Source organism: Elephas maximus, chromosome 13 (genome assembly GCF_024166365.1).
Source record: "Elephas maximus indicus isolate mEleMax1 chromosome 13, mEleMax1 primary haplotype, whole genome shotgun sequence".
NCBI classification, from domain to species: domain Eukaryota; kingdom Metazoa; phylum Chordata; class Mammalia; order Proboscidea; family Elephantidae; genus Elephas; species Elephas maximus.
In genome coordinates, this window is record NC_064831.1 from 39828976 (window position 1) to 39849007 (window position 20032).

General features: G+C 39.2%; 1 protein-coding gene across 1 annotated transcript in view; it reads left to right on the forward strand.

The window, feature by feature from the left end:
- ANAPC10 (anaphase promoting complex subunit 10) overlaps window positions 1-20032 on the forward strand; it is a 101294-nt gene that overhangs the window by 8392 nt on the left and 72870 nt on the right. The window lies entirely within an intron of this gene.

Consider the following 20032-nt stretch of genomic DNA (forward strand, 5'->3'; position numbering starts at 1 on the left):
CTTTTCCCCATTTAATTGACTTTGGTCCTTTGTCAGAGATTAGCCAATATCATTTATGCTTTTGTGTCCTATCTAATAGTCTTTGCCTAAACCATTTGTCTCTTTCTAGACATTTTATAGTTTTACATTTTACATTGATGTCTATGATCTATTTTGAGCTATATTTCTATGGTATAATGTGTAAATTGACTTTCATTTTTTTTACACATGAATGCCCAGTCCTTTCTCCATGTTTTGACATCTTTGTTGAAAGTCAGTTGACCATATATGTGTGGATCTACTTCTGAACTCTCTTCTACTCCATTGATCTGTATGTCTATCCATTGATCTATAAGTCTGTCCAATGATATATGTGTCTTATCTTTTCATCAGTATCACACCTTATTGATAACTGTAGGTTCATAGTAAGTCTTGAAATTAGCTAATATGAGACTTCAATATTGTTTGTTTTCAAAATTGTGTTGCCGTGCAAGTTTCCACATAAATTTTAGAATGGGCTTATTGATTTCTAAAAAAAAAACTGCTGGGATTTTGATTGCGTTGAATCTGTAGATAAATTTGGGGGAAGTTAACATCTTAACAATACTGAGTCTTCTGATCCATAAACATGCTGTATTTCTAAATTTATTTAGGTCTTCATTGAATTCTTTCATTGGTGTTTTATACTTTTTAGTATACAAATCCTGTACTTATTTGTTAAATTTGTGCATAGCTATTACATGGTTTTTGGTGCTATTTTAAAGGATACCTGTTTATAAATTTCAGTGTCCAGTTTATTGCTAGCGCTTATTTTTTAGCTCTGGTAGCTTTTTTGTAGAATTGTTAGAATTTTCTATGTAAACCATTATGTTGTGTATGAAGACAGATAGTGTCATTTTTTTCTCCACTTTACTCCTCTCTTCTTTCTTTTTTGCCTATTGGACTGACTAGGACCTCCAGTACAGGGTTGAATACAAATGATGAGAACAGGCGTCTTTGCTTTCTTTCTGATTCTAGTGGGAAAGCATTCACACTTTCATCGTTAAATATGTTAGCTGTAGATTTTATGATTAATGGAGATGATTTTCTCAAATGCTTTTCCTGCATGTATCGATATGGTCATATAGCTTTTTTAATTAGAATATTATTATGTTTATGTCGTAAATTGCATCTCTTGGTTTTTAAATATTGAAACAACCTGCATTTCTGGGATACACCCTTCTTGGTTGTGATGGATTATTCTCTTCATACACTGCTGGATTCGATTTGCTATTTCGTTAGGGATTTTTGCATTCATATTCATGAGAGATACTGGTCTGTAGTTTTCTTTCTTGTAATATCATTGTCTGGTTTTAGTGTCAGGGTAATGTTGACATCATAAAATAAGTTAAAAAGTGCTCCTTCCTCTTCTATTTCTGCAAGAGTTTGTGTTTAAAAAACCCAGTGCTGTTGAGTCGATTCCGACTCATAGTGACCCTATAGGACAGAGTAGAACTGCCCCATAGATGTTCCAAGGAGCGCCTGGTGGATTCGAACTGCTGACCCTCCTGTTAGCGGCCATAGCATTAACCACTATGCACCAGGGTTTCCGAGAGTTTGTGTAGAATTGAAATTATTTCTTCCTTATATGTTTATTAGAATTTATCAATGAAGCCACTTTGACCTGGAGTTTTCTTTGTTGGAAGGTTTTTAACTATAAATTCAGATTCTTAAATAGATACAGGTGTAATAGTTAAGGTTCATTTAGAGAACCAGAACCATGAGATATATAGAAAGGGATTTGTTATAGGGATTTGATCTTACACAGTTGTGGGAGTTGGTTAAAGTCTGTCTAAGGCTGTTGCCTTCTCATCTGATATTGGAGCTTGAAACCTTCAGGGTAAGGGAAGGCAAGAAGGGAAGATGGATTTAAAGTGAGGGAAACCAAGGGCAAGCAGAAGCTCAAGGTCAAGATCTGGAATGTGAGTATGACTTAGAATTTAGGGAGATGAACTGAAACTCGTGTCAGTTCTCACTGCCTCTAATCTCGAGGAAGTAAGTTGGTACCCCTCATCATGGAGCCAAAGACACACCTGACCGAGATGTCAGAGAAAATGAAGGAGGATCCAGGAGAAGTTGGAGCAAGAACAGACCTATCTGCCGTTCCATGCCAACAAGATGAGTCAGCAGATAAGCAACATTGTGTGTGAGTTACAAAAGCACCTCTCCTGACCTTCTGAGCATAAAAAAGCCACCAGATCTGCAAAACAAGAAAGTTCCTCAGAACTACTTCATTTCTGCCTTTCCAGTCTTGCTTGAAGGTACCTTTTGTGGCCCACCCTAACTGGAAATATGTAAGTGCAGGAATTCTGGGAAATATAATTTAGCTTAGCCAAGTTTAAATATTACAAAGCCACCACAGTAGGACCGTTCAGGTTGTTTTATTTCTTTTTGAATCAGCTTTGATAATTTGTATCTGTCAAAAATTTGTCTATTTCATGTAAATTGTTGGATTTTTGGCATTAACTTGTTTACCATATTCTCTTATTGTCTTTTTGATGAATGGGATATCTGTAGTGATAATCCCTTCTTTCATTCTTGATTTTGGTAATGTCTCTCCCTTTGTTTTTTCCTTGATCAGACTGACTACAAGTTTATCAATTTTATAGATTTTTTCCGAAGAACCAGTTTTTGGTTTCATTGATTTTCTTTACTGTTTTACTGTTTTTAATTTCACAGGTTTATGCTCTTTATTATTTCCTTCCTTCTGCTTGCCGTTGAATATAATTTGCTCTCCTTTTTCTGTTTGCTTCAGGTGGGAACTTGGACCATTGATTTAAGACATTTTTTCTTCAAATATAAGAATTCAGTATATTTTACTTTAAGTACTGTTTTAGCTGTGTCCCACAAATTTAAATGTGTTATGTTTTTATTTTCACTCAATTCAAAATTTTTAAATTTTCCTGTGACTTCATCTTTGACTCCTGCATTTCTTAGAAGTGTGTTGTTTAATTTCCAAATATTTGAAGATTTTCCAGGCAAACTTTTGTTACCGATTTGTATATTTTAATTCTGTTTTGGTCAGGGAACATCCTTTGCATAATTTCAGTTATTTTAACTCTGTTTGGGAGGGCAAGGCAAGATGGCAAAGTGAGCAGATTTTCCCATTTATCCCCCAGCAACTAACCCATTGAATAAAAACAAACATAGACTGAAATCTCAGAACTCCAGAAAGCAGCTGAGGTGTTGAAGAATTGAGGTGAGTCCAGAAATGGGAGAGGAGCAGGGGGAGCATAGAAGCTGGGAAACCGACCCACTAACATCCAGAGCACTCACTCACCACAGCTATTTTGGAACCAGGTTGGGCAACACCTCAAACAAAAAACACAGAACTGGGCCTAAACTGAGGAAGCTGTAGCCCAATTTCTAAGCCTGTGTAAATTGGCCATGGGAGTTCATGGGCTGTGCATGGGAGGGGGCGAAGGGTGTCTATGGTACTGCCAGACGGTGCTGTTGAATCTCACCAAGGCCCCAAATGGGCAGGCACTAGGGCCCGGAGGTGCTGAAAAGGAACCAGGACAAGGAGAATACTTCAGACAGGCAACACGAAGGGAAACGGCTAACTCCCTGCCCATAGTGGGACACCATGAGAGAAAGACATAGAGCGCTGCTTACCTTTGTCATGTAAGCCGCCGCTTACATCAGTGTCTACAGCCAACTAAAATCCCCTGCATGTGTATATTGAACTCCAGAGACCAAACACCCAGAACTCCTGAATCAGCACTGAAAAAAGCCTAAGGATAAAAGTGCATTCTAAGGATAATATAATGGAGCTAAATCAACCAAGTATAACCAGAAATTTTTCCCAAGGGGGGAAAAAAAAGAATTTAAACTATTAAAAAAAAAAAACATGAGAGGCGGGGCCAAGATCGCAGACTAGGTAGACGCTACCTCGGATCCCTCTTGCAACAAAGACTCGGAAAAACAAGTGAATCGATCACGTACATAACAATCTACGAACCCTGAACAACAAACACAGATTTAGAGACGGAAAACGAACAAATACAGGGAAGCAGCGATTGTTTTCGGAGCCTGGAGCCAGCGTCCCAGTCAGCGGATTTTCTGGAAAAACTAGTTTCCCAGTGATGGCTCGGAGACAGCAGTCCATATCAAACCACATAAAGAAGCAGACCATGACAGCTTCTACAACCCTCCAAACAAAAGAATCAAAATCTTTCCCAAATGGAGATACAATCCTGGAATTATCAGATACAGAATATAAAAAACTAATTTACAGAATGCTTCAAGACACCACAAACGAAATAAGGCAAACTGCAGAAAAAGCCAAGGAACACACTGATAAAACTGTTGAAGAACTCAAAAAGATTATTCAAGAACATAGTGGAAAAATTAATAAGTTGCAAGAATCTATAGAGAGACAGCATGTAGAAATCCAAAAGATTAACAATAAAATTACAGAATTAGACAATGCAATAGGAAGTCAGAGGAGCAGACTCGAGCAATTAGAATGCAGACTGGGACATCTGGAGGACCAGGGAGTTAACACCAACATAGCTGAAAAAAAATCAGATAAAAGAATTAAAAAAAATGAAGAAACCCTAAGAATCATGTGGGACTCTATCAAGAAGGATAACTTGCGTGTGATTGGAGTCCCAGAACAGGGAGGGAGGACAGAAAACACAGAGAAAATAGTTGAAGAACTCCTGACAGAAAACTTCCCTGACATCATGAAAGACGAAAGGATATCTATCCAAAAGAAAAACGTCTCAGCACAAAAAAGTATGTGGAAAAATGAAATTGTCAACAACACACATAAAAAGGCATCAAAATGACAACACTAAACACTTATTTATAATTACGCTGAATGTAAATGGACTAAATGCGCCAATAAAGAGACAGAGAGTCTCAGACTGGATAAAGAAACACGATCCGTCTATATGCTGCCTACAAGAGACACACCTTAGACTTAGAGACACAAACAAACTAAAACTCAAAGGATGGAAAAAAATATATCAAGCAAACAATAAGCAAAAAAGAAGAGGAGTAGCAATATTAATTTCTGACAAAATAGGCTTTAGACTTAAATCCACCACAAAGGATAAAGAAGGACACTACATAATGATAAAAGGGACAATCGATCAGGAAGACATAACCATATTAAATATTTATGCACCCAATGACAGGGCTGCAAGATACGTAAATCAGATTTTAACAGAATTGAAAAGTGAGATAGACACCTCCACAATTATAGTAGGAGACTTCAACACACCACTTTCGGAGAAGGACAGGACATCCAGTAAGAAGCTCAATAGAGACACGGAAGACCTACTTACAACAATCAACCAACTTGACCTCATTGACTTATACAGAACTCTCCACCCAACTGCTGCAAAGTATACTTTTTTTTCTAGCACACATGGAACATTCTCTAGAATAGACCACATATTAGGTCATAAAACAAACCTTTGCATAGTCCAAAACATCGAAATATTACAAAGCATCTTCTCAGACCACAAGGCAGTAAAACTAGGAATCAATAACAGAAAAACTAGGGAAAAGAAATCAAATACTTGGAAAATGAACAATACCGTCCTGAAAAAAAACTGGGTTATAGAAGACATAAAGGAGGGAATAAGGAAATTCTTAGAAAGCAACGAGAATGAAAATACTTCCTATCAAAACCTCTGGGACACAGCAAAAGCAGTGCTCAGAGGCCAATTTATATCGATAAATGCACACATACAAAAAGAAAAAAGAGCCAAAAGCAGAGAACTGTCCCTACAACTTGAACAAATAGAAAGTGAGCAACGAAAGACTCCATCAGGCACCAGAAGAAAACAAATAATAAAAATTAGAGCTGAACTAAATGAATTAGAGAACAGAAAAACAATTGAAAGAATTAACAAAGCCAAAAGCTGGTTCTTTGAAAAAATTAACAAAATTGATAAACCATTGGCTAGACTGACTAAAGAAATACAGGAAAGGAAACAAATAACCCGAATAAGAAACGAGAAGGACCACATCACAACAGAACCAAGTGAAATTATAAGGACCATTTCAGATTACTACGAAGAATTGTACTCTAACAAATTTGAAAACCTAGAAGAAATGGATGAATTCTTGGAAAAACACTACCTACTTTAACGCATTCAGAAGTAGAACAACTAAATAGACCCATAACAAAAAAAGAGATTGAAACGGTAATCAAAAAACTCCCAACAAAAAAAAGCCCTGGCCCGGACGGCTTCACTGCAGAGTTCTACCAAACTTTCAGAGAAGAGTTAACACCACTACTTCTGAAGGTATTTCAAAGCATAGAAAATGACGGAATACTACCCAACTCATTCTATGAAGCCACCATCTCCCTGATACCAAAACCAGGTAAAGACATTACAAAAAAGAAAATTACAGACCTATATCCCTCATGAACATAGATGCAAAAATCCTCAACAAATTCTAGCCAATAGAATTCAACAACATATCAAAAAAATAATTCACCCTGGTCAAGTGGGATTTATACCAGGTATGCAAGGCTGGTTTAATATCAGAAAAACCATTAATGTAATCCATCACATAAATAAAACAAAAGACAAAAACCACATGATCTTATCAATTGATGCAGAAAAGGCATTTGACAAAGTCCAACACCCATTTATGATAAAAACTCTCACCAAAATAGGAATTGAAGGAAAATTCCTCAATATAATAAAGGGCATCTATGCAAAGCCAACAGCCAATATCACTCTAAATGGAGAGAACCTGAAAGCATTTCCCTTGAGAACGGGAACCAGACAAGGATGCCCTTTATCACCGCTCTTATTCAACATCGTGCTAGAAGTCCTAGCCAGGGCAATTAGGCTAGACAAAGAAATAAAAGGCATCCGGATTGGCAAGGAGGAAGTAAAGTTATCACTATTTGCAGATGACATGATTATATACACAGAAAACCCTAAGGAATCCTGCAGAAAACTACTGAAACTAATAGAAGAGTTTGGCGGAGTCTCAGGTTATAAAATAAACATACAAAAATCACTTGGATTCCTCTACATCAACAAAAAGATCACCAAAGAGGAAATAACCAAATCAATACCATTCACAGTAGCCCCCAAGAAGATAAAATAGTTAGGAATAAATCTTACCAAGGATGTAAAAGACCTATACAAAGAAAACTACAAAGCTCTACTACAAGAAATTCAAAAGGACATACTTAAGTGGAAAAACATACCTTGCTCATGGATAGGAAGACTTACCATAGTAAAAATGTCTATTCTACCAAAAGCCATCTATACATGTAACGCACTTCCGATCCAAATTCCAATGTCGTTTTTTAAGGTGACAGAGAAACAAATCACCAATTTCATATGGAAGGGAAAGAAGCCTCGGATAAGCAAAGCATTACTGAAAAAGAAGAAGAAAGTGGGAGGCCTCACTCTACCTGATTTCAGAAGCTAATATACAGCCACAGTAGTCAAAACAGCCTGGTACTGGTACAACAACAGGCACATAGACCAATGGAACAGAATTGAGAACCCACATATAAATCCATCCACGTCTGAGCAGCTGATATTTGACAAAGGCCCAGTGTCAGTTAATTGGGGAAAAGATAGTCTTTTTAACAAATGGTGCTGGCATAACTGGATATCCATTTGCAAAAAAATGAAAGGACCCATACCTCACACCATGCACAAAAACTAACTCCAAGTGGATCAAAGACCTAAACATAAAGACTAAAACGATAAAGATCATGGAAGAAAAAATAGGGACAACCCTAGGAGCCCTAATACAAGGCGTAAACAGAATACAAAACATTACCAAAAATGACGAAGAGAAACCTGATAACTGGGAGCTCCTAAAAATCAAACACCTATGCTCATCTAAAGACTTCACCAAAAGAGTAAAAAGACCACCTACAGACTGGGAAAGAATTTTCAGCTATGACATCTCCGACCAGTGCCTGATCTCTAAAATCTACATGATTCTGTCAAAACTCAACCACAAAAAGACAAACAACCCAATCAAGAAGTGGGCAAAGGATATGAACACAGACTTCACTAAAGAAGATACTCAGGCAGCTAACAGATACATGAGAAAATGCTCTCGATCATTAGCCATTAGAGAAATGCAAATTAAAACTATGATGAGATTCCATCTCACTCCAACAAGGCTGGCATTAATCCAAAAAACACAAAATAATAAATGTTGGAGAGGCTGCGGAGAGATTGGAACTCTTGTACACTGCTGGTGGGAATGTAAAATGGTACAACCACTTTGGAAATCTATCTGGCTTTATCTTAAACAGTTAGAAATAGAACTACCATACAACCCAGAAATCCCACTCCTCGGAATATACCCTAGAGAAACAAGAGCCTTCACACAAACAGATATATGCACACCCATGTTTATTGCAGCTCTGTTTACAATAGCAAAAAGCTGGAAGCAACCAAGGTGTCCATCAATGGATGAATGGGTAAATAAATTGTGGTATATTCACACAATGGAATACTAGGCATCGATAAAGAACAGTGACGAATCTGTGAAACATTTCATAACATGGAGGAACCTGGAAGGCATTATGCTGAGCGAAATGAGTCAGAGGCAAAAGGACAAATATTGTATAAGACCACTATTATAAGATCTTGAGAAATAGTAAAAACTGAGAAGAACACATACTTTTGTGGTTACGAGGGGGGGAGGGAGGGAGGGAGGGAGAGGGTTTTTTATTGATTAATTAGCAGATAAGAACTGCTTCAGGTGAAGGGAAGGACAACACTCAATACATGGAAGGTCAGCTCAATTGGACTGGACCAAAAGCAGTTTCTGGGATAAAATAAATGCTTCAAAGGTCAGCGGAGGAAGCGCGGGGGTCTGGGGAACATGGTTTGCGGGGACTTCTAAGTCAATTGGCAAAATAATTCTATTATGAAATCATTCTGCATCCCACTTTGAAATGTGGCGTCTGGGGTCTTAAATGCTAACAAGCGGCCATTTAAGATGCATCAATTGGTCTCAACCCACCTGGAGCAAAGGAAAATGAAGAACACCAAGGCCACACGACAACTAAGAGCCCAAGAGACAGAAAGGGCCACATGAACCAGAGACCTACATCATCCTGAGACCAGAAGAACTAGTTGGTGCCTGGCCACAATTGATGACTGCCCTGACAGGGAGCACAGCAGAGGACCCCTGAGGGAGCAGGAGATCAGTGGGATACAGACCCCAAATTCTCATCAAAAGACCAAACTTAATGGTCTGACTGAGACTAGAGGAATCCCGGCGGCCATGCTCCCCAGACCTTCTGTTGGCACAGGACAGGAACCATCCCCGAAGACAACTCATCAGACATGAAAGGGACTGGTCAGCGGGTGGGAGAGAGACGCTGATGAAGAGTGAGCTAATTATATCAGGTGGACACTCGAGATTGTGTTGGCAACTCTTGTCTGGAGGGAGGATGGGAGGATAGGGAGAGAGGAAAGCAGGCAAAATTGTCAAGAAAGGAGAGACTGAAAGGGCTGACTCAAGAGGGGGAGAGCAAGTGGGAGTAGGGAGTGAGATGTATGTAAACTTATATGTGACAGACTGATTGGATTTGTAAACGTTCACTTGAAGCTTAATAAAACTTAAAAAAAAAAAAAATCCTATAATTCAGTGCAATTGTCAGACTTTGCCCAAGAGGCTGGAAAAACTAAAGGTCAAAGTGCTGTGGTGACTGCATTATAACGTTACAGCATTGTAACAGGATCTTATCACAGTAATTGAATCATTTCATTTCGTAAGCACCAAATCCATACCATGTTGGAAAACAAAATTAGGGGGAAAAATAGGTACATCTTCTATGTTTGACCCTCTATTTGATTCTCTGATTGCAGCAAAAATGAGGGATTTAGTAAGGCTGTATTTTGTGAACATCTTACGGGACATACTCTTTACTTGATGTGTATCTTTTACTAATACCCAGGCATTGCTTTTATGAATTAAATTTAAAAGGAATAATTGAGAGATATAAAATCTTAAACAAAAACTCACTGTCTTAGCCTGGGTTCTCTAGAAGAGCAAAACCAATGAAGCATGTATGTATATATATGTGTGTGTGTGTGTGTGTGTGTGTATACATATACTTTTAGAGAGAGAGAGAGATTTACCTCGAGGAAATGGCTCACGTGGTTGTAGAGGCTGGCAAGTCCCAAGTCTGTGGATGAGGCTGAAAGCTTCTCCTGACTCAGGTAGCTGTGGGGGCTGATGAATCCAAGATCAGCAGGTGTTTTAGTCACCTAGTGCTGCTATAACAGAAATAGCACAAGTGGATGGCTTTAACAAAGAGAAATTTATTTTCTCACAGTCTAGTAGGGTAGAAGTCCAAATTCAGGGCATCAGCTACAGGGGAAGACTTTCTCTTTCTGTCGGCTCTGGAGAAAGGTCTTTCTTGTCAGTCTTACCGTGGGTGGACTAGGAGCTTCTCTGCATAGGGATCTGGGGGCTTAAGGATGTGCTCTGCTCCTGGTGCTTCTTTCTTGGTGGTATGAGTTCCTCAACTCTCTGTTTGCTTCCCTTTCTTTTTATCTCTTGTAAGATAAAAGGTAGTGCAGGCCACACCCCAGGAAACTCTCTTTACATTGGATGTGACTTTAGTAAGGGTGTTACAGTACCATCCTAATCCTCTTTAACATAAAATTACAGTCACAAAATAGAGGACAATGACACAATACTGGGAATCATGGCCCAGCCAAATCAATACACAAATTTTTGCAGGGACATAATTCAGTCCACGACAGCAGGTAACACAGGAGGTTGCTGGCTCACAGGGTGTGGAGGCTGACAGATCCCAAGATCGGCAGACAGTATGGCAGGCCGCTGACTCAAGTACCAGTAACCAGAGGTCAGATGATAACGAGCCAGGTGCAGAATCCAGAGTGATCAAAAGCCAGTGAACTTTGCCAGAACATCCATATTTATTGGATACAGGCCACACCCCTGAGGAAACTCCCCTTACAGCTGATTGGCTGGTCACATCAGATCACCTCATGAGGGTGATTACATTATATCATAAAACAGAAGATAACTGCATCATTACATAACTGCTGAAGTGTATTCTTACATAACTGCCAAACTACTGAGAATCATGGCCCAGCCAAGTTGACATACGACTTTAACTGTCACACTCACTAATTCTTTTTATTTTTTAAGTTCTTGATGTAATTGACAGTTATGGACACAGTTAAAGAATTCTGAGTTAAATAGTGATATGTGCTTCAGAGAAAATCAAACAGCAAGGTAGTAGAAAGTAATTTTAAGTGGGAGGCTAATTTAGAATGTAGGATCAAGGAAGACCTCTCTTAGGTAGTGAACTTTGTGCTGAGATATGAGTGGTAAGAAGAATTCATTGTGCAAAGATTTCAGAGAAGGACCTTCCTAACACAGGGAACAGTTAGTTCAAAGGCTCTAAGTTAACTGATTTGGCCCATTTGTGGTTCAGAAAGAGGGCTAGTGTGACTAGAAAGTAGTGACTAAGGAGGAGAAGCCATAGAAAATGAAGTTGGAGATATAAGTAGACATGGCCAGTTTATGTGAGGCCTTACATGTCATGAAAAAGAGTTTGGGATTTATCTTAGGACAAAGAGAAACCATGGGAGGGGCTGAGCAGGAGAGTGTGATCTGGAACAGAATTAAAAAAACAAACAGACTTTAGATACTGAATAATGCATGGTGGTAGTGAAGCAAGAGTTTCTAGTAGAGGAAAGGTTATTCTAGTAATTTATGCCAGAGATGATGTTGACTTGGTCTATGCTGGTAGCTCTCTCTATGGAGAGAACTAGATGGCTTTGTTGTTGTTATTAGGTTCTGTCTTAGTCATCTAGTGCTGCCATAACAGAAATACCACAAGTGGATGGCTTTAACAAAGAGAAATACATTTCCTCGCGATAAAGTAAGCTAAAAGCCCAAATTCAAGGTGTCAGCTGCAGGGGAAGACTTTTCAATCTGTCGAGTCTGGAAAAAGGTCCTTGTCCTCAATCTTCCTATGGTGGAGGAGGTTCTCAGGTGCAGGGACCCTGGGTCCAAAGGATGTGCTGTTCTGGTGCTGCCTTCTTGGTGGTATGAGGTCCCTAACTTTGCTTGCTTCTCTTTCCTTTTATCTCTTCAGAGATAAAAAGTGGTGCAGCCCACACTCCAGGGAAACTTCCTGAGTAAGGGTGGTGTTACAATCCCACCCTAATCCTCTCAACATAAAATTACAATTACAAAATGGAGGACAACCACGTGATACTGGGAATCATGGCCTAACCAAGCTGATACACACATTTTTGGGGGAACATACTTCAATCCATGACAGGTGCCATCGAGTTGGTTCTGACTCACAGCAAAACACTGCCTGGTCCTGCACCATGCTCACAGACGTTGTTAATGCTTGAGCCCATTGTTGCAGCCACTGTGTCTTTGGGATATATTTAATTTAGAGGCAGAATTATCAGGACTTAATGAAGGAAAGGAAAGAATCGGGAATGACTCCTGAGCATATGGTTTGAACAACTCCATATTGTATTCTGAGGTGGGAAATAGTGTATGCGGGGGGGAGTAAATTGATTTGGGGTTGAAAAATAAGTAATTTGATTTGGCAGTGTTAATCTTGAGATGCCAAATCTGCCTCTTAGTGAAAGTGTTCTACTGGAATGCAAAAGCTTGGATTTCTGGGGAGAACTCTAGGTTGGTGTATTAGTCATCTAGTGCTCCCATAACAGAAATACTACAAGTGGATGGCTTTAACAAAGAGAAATTTATTTCCTCACAGTAAAGTAGGCTAAAAGTCCAAATTCAGGGTATCTGCTCCAGGGGAAGGCTTTCTCTCTCTGTCAGCTCTGGAGGAAGATTCCTTGTCCTCAAACTTCCCCTGGTCGAGGAGCCTCTCAGGTGCAGGGACCCCAGGTCCAAAGGACACACTCTGCACCTGGTGCTGCTTTCTTGGTGGCATGAGGCCCCCAGCTTTCTGCTTGCTTCCCTTTCCTTTTTATCTCTTGAGAGATAAAAGGTGGTGCAGGCCACACCCCAGGGAACTCCTTTACCTTGGATCAGGGAGGTAACCTGAGTAAAGATGCTGTTACCATCCCACCCTAATCCTACCAACATACAATTACAGTCACAAAATGGAGGACAGCCACACATGGCCTAACCAAGCTGATACATACATTTTTGGGGGGACGTACTTCAATCCATGACAATAACTTATTGTACTGTCCAGTGCAGTAGCCTTAGCACATGTGACTAGTGTTACTGAGAAACGAAATTTTAAATTTAGTTTAAATTTAAATAGTTCAAATGTAAATATTTCTAGCATAGGTCTACTGCATGAAATATACAGGCTCTTCCACAGAGACCACATGTTACTCATCTTTGGGTTTTCAGATTCAAGATACATGTCTCAGTTATTATAGTCCCTTTGGTGATTAAGGTTATGTGTCAACTTGGCTAGGTCATGATTCTCAATGGTTTGGCAGATATTACATAATCATCCCCCATTTTGTGATCTGATATGAGAAGCCAATCAGTTGAAAGGGGAGTTTCCTTGCCAGAATATAGGCTGTCATAGCAATACTTGCTCTCTCTCTATCACATATCTGACTCTTAACCCTCTGACCTCTGGTTCTTGGGATGTGAGCCAGCAAGCAGCCTGCCGCCTGACCTGGAGATTTGGGGAGTCACAGTTCTCACAACCCTGTGAATCTGCAGCCTGCTGTCTGATGTGACAACTTTGGGGTCGTCAGCTCCTGCAACCACGTGAATCACCAGAAGGAAGCCTCCAGCCTGATGCCTGACCCGTGGTTTTGGGACTTGCCAGCCTCCATAACTGCATGAGCTAATCTATATATATTTATGCAGGGGCCTTGGTGTCTCAGTGGTTAAAGTGCTTGGTTGCTAACCGAACGGCTGGTGACTGGAACCCAGAGCTAATCTATATATATTTATGCAGGGGCCTTGGTGTCTCAGTGGTTAAAGCACTTGGCTGCTAACCGAACGGCTGGTGATTGGAACCCACCAGCCAGGGGAGAAAAATGTTGCAGTCTGCTTCTGTAAGGATTTACAGCATTAGAAACCCTATGGGGCAATTCCCCTTTGTCCTGTAGGGTCGTTATGAGTCAGAATTAACTCAATGGAAACAGGTTTGATTTTGGATACGTATTTATATATATATGCTCCACTGGTTTTGCTCCTCTAGAGAACCCAGCCTAAGACCACCCCTTAACAAATGTTGAAGAAGTTGTGTTAGCAGATACGCTTAGGATAAAAATGGCTGTTTTATTTATAAAGTCAGTCTAAGCTGGACTCTTAAAATACATAATGTCTATTGATGTTGTGTTAGTCTCGTCTTGCCACACTAATGCTACCTAACAAACAATCCTAATAATGTCTTAAAAGCTTATAACAGCAACAACAGAAAAGTTATTTCTTGCTTAGCTCTAACTTGGCTCTGGGTTGTGAATTCAGTTCAAGTCTGCTTCATGTGTTTCCTTATTCTGAGACCAGTGACTGTTTAAGCTGTGTTTTCTTAGTGGAGTGCAGACATTTAAGAGGCCAAGCTAAACTTTGAAAGCACATTTAAAATCTCTGCTGAGTCACATTTGCTCACATTGTATTGGCTAAAATAAATCATGACTAGGCCTCAATATGACTGGAATAGGGAATCATTCCCCCTATAGAGGGTGAGGAGAAGAGAGTGAATATTTACTGAATAATTGCCATAACCACAGGTTTTCTTTTCTGTAGAACAATGGTTCTCAACCAGGGATGATTTCCCCCCACCCCTTTCCAGGGGACAATTGGGCAATGTCTGGAGACATTTTCAATTGTCACAACAGCAGGTTGAGGGTTGCAACTGGCATCTAGTGGGTAGAGGTCTGGGATGCTGTTAAACATCCTACAATATGCAGAACAACCTCCACAGCAAAGAATTATCTGGTCAGTAGTGCCAAGGTTGACAGACCTTGCTTTGAGAGCAGTAGTCCTAAAATTTTAGTGTGCATGAGAATCACCTAGAGGATTTGTTAAAACATACGTTTTTGAGGCTAATTATTTGGAATTGACGGCAGTTGGTTTTGTTTTTGTTTTTTTATCCTCATTTCAGATGCTAACTTCAAGTTTGGGAGTTTCCCAAAACCACTCAGGTTTGATAATTTTCTAAAATGACAGAATTCAGGAAAGTGCTATGAAAAAAGAAGTTGCCGTTGAGTCGGGTTTTGACTCATAGGAAAGTGCTGTACTTATTATTACAGTTTTATTAATAGTGAAAGGATACAAATTAGAACAAGCCAAAGGAAACAGTGAAGCCTGGGAGGGTTCCAGATGTGAAGCTTCCATTGTCCTCAGGGATGCATTACTTGTATCTGCATCTGTGTGTCACCACACATGAAGTATTGCCAACCCAGGAAGCTCATCCAAGCTTTGGTGTCCAGAGTTCTTATTGAGGCTTCATTATGTAGGTGTGATTGATTGATTTATTGCCTATATGATTGAATTCAATATCTGCCCTCTTCCCCTACACTCCCTGGAGGTTGGGCTGATATTAAGTGGCCCAAAGCCTCAACTCTCTGATGTGGTCCTTCTGATGTGGCCAACCCCCACCCTGAGTCATCTCATTAGCATAAACTATCAGGTGTGGTCCACGGGCCCCCTGTGAATAACAAGATACTCCTGTCTCTTGGGAAATTCCAAGTGCTTAGAGATTACACCCTGGAGCAAGGACAAAGGCCAGAGCTCTCTTTGTAGGCCATACTTTGCATTTCTAACAAGTTTCCAGATAATACTACTACCGCTGGTCCAGAGTCCACACTTTGAGAACTAGCTAAAATAGAATATATGAAAAAAAAATTTTTTTTTTTTCATCAGTGAACATTTAACTGTGGAGCTTGAATCATGTGATTTTCTTAATCCTTTGTTAGGGAATTTATAAACTAGTAGAAAAAGGGATTTAAAACTTAGAAACTTTTTATGTTGGTACCAAACAGCTGTTTTGGATAACAGAATATTCTGGGTTAGGCTTAGCAATGTTTTACAGAAGCATGGTCTAAGGCATCATGTTCTGAAAAATGGTGGCGTCAGACCTAGCCTTATTTCAGGGAGAGAAAGGAAAATCAAGATCAGCCCAAGGCTGATTCTTGTGAGGTGGAGGTCAGGCATACCTTCATTCTCCAGCCTTTTTGCCAATTCTCACACGAGCTGTCCCTCGCATGGCTCTCTCTACTTCTTTGCTAGAATAAGTAATTTTGATTTGGCAGTGTTAATCTCGAGATGCCAAATCTGCTAGGTTTGATAATTCATTGCAGTGGCCATACAGAACTCACTGACCATACTCATGATTATGGGCTGTATTAGGGAAGTAACAGGATACAACTGGAGGAACAGGATACAGTTCTTTGATTAGGACAGCTTCTTCTGAGCTGTGCCTGCAAGACAGTCCTCTGCTGCTGGGCCCTGCTCAGTCCTACTGCCACTGGGCCCTGCTCTAGCCTGGCCTCTGCCCTGCTCAGCCAAGTGTTTCAACACCCCAGCTCTGCTGATAAGTGTCCGAAAGTACCCCACTCTGCCAGGAAGCCTCCTGCTCCAAGATGCTCAGCTCTCTTGCTCCATGAGTCATTGAGCCCACTGTAGTCAGTGCCATGCTGCTGGCAGTCCTGTACCATTGCCAGACCTGTGCCGCTGCTGCTCTTACGGTCAGTGCTATGGTTCCCTCTGTCTCCTGGGTCTAGGAGTTTCTCAGTACAGGGACCCTGGGTCTAAAGGATGCACACTACTCCTGGCTTTTCTTCTTGATGGTATTGAGGTCTACCCTCAGCCTGTGGAATTGGCTCTTTTTAAGCCTAGCAGGATGGCAAAACTGACCAATCCCCTTGGTGGGCCACAGACACCTTACTTGCATAGTCCCAGCCATTCCCGGCAAGAATTTTACACACCTTATTTGCATAGTCTCACTCAATCATTTTGTGGGAATTACAAGACCATGGCCAAAAAGGCTGTATAAAAAGAAACCCATTGCTCTGTGTAGTCCAATAAAAATGTAGTACAAACTGCATGTGTAAACATTAAAAAGGGTAAAATTTCATTAAAAAGGGTGAAATTAATTGCAATAATTTATTTTTAATCCAATATATAACCAGGTGATTGTTGTTAATGATATATTTTACATTCTTTTTTTCATACTAAGTCTTCGAAAACTAGTGTATGTTTTATACTTACCAAACCAAAACCAAACCCATTGCCGTTGAGTTGATTCCAACTCATAGCGACCGTATAGAACAGAGGAGAACTGCCCCACAGAGTTTGCAAGGAGCGCCTGGTTGTTTTGAACTGCTAACCTTTTGGTTAGCAGCCATAACACTTAACCACTACGCCACCAGGTTTCCTTTTGTACCTACAGCACATCTCCATTTGGACTAGCCTGTTTCCCAGAGTTCAACAACCGTATGTGGCGAGTGGCTACCATTCTAGGCAGCACAGATTGAAGTATTATGGAGTGAGTAATGGAGGGCCCAGTTTTAACATTTTAAGAGATTTTGCTTCGGTGAAATAGAAAAGAAATTTTGACCATTTCCCTCTCTCACTACCTTAATGCAGACTTTCACATGTTACTTGGATTAGTACAATGGCTTTCTCCCTCACTGGTGCTGAAGGATCTTCCTAAAGCTCTTGATCTTATTTTAAGTTGCCATTCATTCCATTTTTCTTGAGCCATGCCATTGCGTGATTTTCTCTTTGCTGAAATGCTCTTTTCCCTTGCTCTTCTACCTCTTTGTCTAGCTAACTCCTGCTAGTGCTTCAGAATTCAATGCAAAAATCATATCCATTAGTATGTACAGTAAAGGCAATATATGTGTATTTAAGATACAAATCTCAGACTGGGGAGAATATATTGGGATGATACGGAACAGATGGATGGTTAATACTTACAATAGTTAAAAAAAAAAAAAATAGACCAACATCAAATAAAATAGGATATAAACAGACATTTTATGTAAGAAGAAATATAAATATTCAATAAAAATATGAAAATATTTTCTACCTTACTAAGAAAAGGAAGTGCAAACTCAAACACAGTTTTCTACCTATCAGGTTAGTCAATATTTTAAAAATTGATTACGTTCTAGCATGGGTACAGAGCAGCACTGTCTGATAGGAATATAATGCAAGCCATGTAAGTCATTTAAAATTACCCAGTAGCCACAAGGAGCACTAGTAGCAGTGGTTAAGTGCTTGGCTGCTAACCTAAAGCTTGGTGGTTTGAACCCACCCAGTCACTCCGTGGGAGAAAGACCTGGCAATCTGCTCCCACAAAGATAAAATACAGCCTAGAAAACCCTACGAGCTGGTTCTGCTTTGTCACCTGGGGTTGCTATGAGTTGAAATTGACTTGGCGGTACATAACAACAACAGTAGCCACGTAAGAGAAGTAAAAGAAATAGATGCAGTTAATTTTAATAATTTATTTTATCTAACTCGGTATGTCCAAATTATCATTTCAAGCCATAATCAGTGTCAAAATTATTAATTAGATATTTTAAATCCTTTTATTTCTATTTAGTCTTTGAAATCTAGTGTTATCAATATTAAAATATTTCAATTTTTAGTAACCATGTAGAGGGATAATTGCTCTGGTACATTATTGGTGAGGGAGGCCTTTTTCAGACTAATTTGGCGATATTTATCATATTAATGGCTCAGGAATCCATTCTTAGAAATTCAGTCTCCAGGAATAATAACATGTATGTAAAGATTATAGACAGATGTTCATTATAGTATTGTTTGTAATAACAAAACATTGGAAAGAACCTAAAGGGCCCACAGGAGTTTGGCTAAATAATTATGGTATGTTAATTAATTAATTATTATTAAATTAAATACTGAATGAAAATTTTGAAATTCAAAAAAATATGTAAGCTGTTTACGGTAATCGAGTTATTATACGAGTTAATATTAGATGACTTAGTACACCGAGAGCCAGAACTTGACAGGACTGCCTTGTTTTTCTAGGCCTTGCAAGTTTTCCACCTTTGACAGGGTACAGTCTTACCACTTCTCTGTTGTTCTCTTAATAGTGGGAAATATTTGAGTTTTCCTTCTCTGACGGGTTTCTGCCTTACACAGATTCCGGCTTTCGAAGATTTTACTGTATATGTGAAATGCTTAGAATGTGCCTTGCACATAGGAAATGTGATATTGTTTTCCATTATTATTATTATTAACTTGTTGATATAGATTACTGTTCTGGATATGCTCAGTGGGGAAAAAAAACCCCAAAGTGCAGAACTATGTGTAGTATGCCATCATTTGTGCAAAGAGAGGGAAAAAAAGAATGTATATGTACTTGCTTGTATATATGTCAGTATCTGTGAAATGGTATGCAAGAAACTGATATGTTGGCTATGTTTGGGGAGAGGAACTAGATGGCTGAGACACTGGTGGGTATAGAGACTTTTCACCATATTCTGTTTGCTATCTTTTGAATTTGATCCATAATGAAGATATTACTTAGTCAAAAAAAAAAAAAAACTATTTTTCTTAACTTTTGGGGGGTAAAAAATCTGTATTTTACCACTAATTCAGTCTTGTTTCTATAGCTAGTATAATTTATTGTGATTTTAATCAGGAAAAAACGCAGTATATTTCAACTTCAGTTATCTGGAATGGCTGGAGAATATAGGATTCTGGGTAAATTTAATTTTTGATTAATCAGATTGTTAATGAGAAACAGTTGATTTCAAAAGATATGTGACTTGAAAACATTTTTAAGTTCTTTTTCTTGTCACAGTAGGTATGCTATATTAACTTACTAGCAACTATCTTATTTCTGAGAAGTTTTCAGGATAAAAATAAGGATCATTCTTATTATCAGCTTGTAGAAAGTATAAGAAACGGGATTTGAATACATCCTGACTTTCGAGTATATCCTGAGAGATGTTCTTTAAAAACTAAAGCCAACAACCCAAAACACTTGGTCTGAATATAAGCATTTGTGTGTGCAAGTGGTATTTCTTCTAAGAGTTGAGGTCTGGGTAGAGGGTGGAGGAATTCTGGT